This window comes from Microtus ochrogaster, unplaced genomic scaffold (genome assembly GCF_000317375.1).
Source record: "Microtus ochrogaster isolate Prairie Vole_2 unplaced genomic scaffold, MicOch1.0 UNK57, whole genome shotgun sequence".
Taxonomy (NCBI): Eukaryota; Metazoa; Chordata; class Mammalia; order Rodentia; family Cricetidae; genus Microtus; species Microtus ochrogaster.
In genome coordinates this window covers 2,226,916-2,228,458 of record NW_004949155.1, presented here as the reverse complement: position 1 = coordinate 2,228,458, position 1,543 = coordinate 2,226,916, and the positions used below count along the sequence as shown (strand labels likewise).

General features: G+C 48.9%; 1 pseudogene; it reads right to left on the bottom strand.

Annotated features, from left to right (window-relative positions):
- The window catches only part of LOC101989829, a 1,955-nt pseudogene extending 891 nt beyond the window's left edge, over positions 1–1,064 (bottom strand).
- Positions 1,065–1,543: the final 479 nt, after the last annotated feature.

Below are 1,543 nucleotides of genomic sequence, written 5' to 3'. Positions count from 1 at the left end.
GCCGTGGCCGAAGCCTGAGTCAGGCTGTGGGGTGGCTGCACTTATGTAATTCCCCACTCTGGAGTCCTAGCTGGAAGGGCCATAGAGATTGGTGACAGGTCCTGGGCTGTTGGCCCTGGAACACCTCTGGGCCACACCTGGTTGGAACCTGCCTGGGAAGCAGGTGCACCAAAATTAGGTTGAGCAATGTGGCTATTTGGGACTGATCCTCGAGCCGCTGCCACTGCTGCCACCACTGGTCCATAAGCTGCTGCTGGGAAGCCTGGGAACATGTAGCCATAGCTAGGAGCAAATCTAGGGTAGCCTTGGCCATAGGTTCCCACAAAGTTCAGGTAGCCCAACATCTTAATGTTAAGCATGAACGCATTCATGGTGTAGGGCAGCCTCTGGATCCTGTGTCTTGTTCCAGTTGGGAACAAGCGTTCTTTCAGCTGGGCCTTCTTACATTCTACCATTTTATTATTGATTTTGTGGAAATGAATCTCACAGACTTTCTCCACAACATCTTCATTCTCAAAAGTGACAAAGCCAAACCCTCTGTACCTGTTGGTGGTTTTGTCAAACATAAGCAATGCATCCTCCACCTTGCCAAACTGCTTGAAATACAGCTTTACATCTTTCATTACAGTGTTCACAGATAATCCTGCTACAAATTTTTTTTTTGTTCTTGTGACCATCATCTAATGGCCTCTCGGTGCCCCATGTGAGTCAAGTCGAGATTTTTGCATCCCGTGTACACCCTCCACCATTGCATTGGGCTACCCACAACGAGAAAATGCAACTTTGGGGTCAATTGTCTTGGAATCTAACTCATGGTGGAGCTGACCTAATACTTTATCTACACTTGCTGGGTCTGCAAAGGTGACGAAACCAAAGCCTCTGGAGTGTTTTATAGTGGGATCTCTCATGACCATACATTCTCTGATGTCTCCAAATTTGCTAAAATAGTCTCTAAGGCTTTCTAGTAAGGTCTTCCAGCTCAGTCTACCAATAAACAATTTACTGGGGTCAGGTTGGGAGTTGCTGGTGCTGCCCAAGGTGCCTGAGCTCCCATTTGCCTCCATAGTGGAACACTCCCATCCCCCACCCCCTACACACTGAGCCCAACAGCTAAGCAGAGCGCAGTGGCAGCCGGTTCCTAGCCCCAGATCTCTTTCCCTCCTCCCCTGCCTCCCCCAATCCCCCTGCCCACCTCCACCTCTGCCTCTCCCCCTTCCCCCTCCCAGGATACATTTAATAGAGTTGTTGTTCAAGGGAGTCACATGGAAATCCCCAAGAAACCCAGGCTATTGCCAAGACAATAGGTTGCTCTCCACAAAGTGACATCAAGGCCACATTGATGAAGACAACAACTACACAATTCATTGAACGTGGAGAGGTCAAGCTAGTGCTATATAGAACCTTCACTCCCATGTCCCAGTGTCTTTGCTATGGGACGTACTCTGAGGGTTATCTAACGTGAACTGTAAACACCAATCCAGCCACAAGCCCTTTGATCTACATTCTGACCTACCTGTAAAATATGCTAGGGCGACGATGGCAC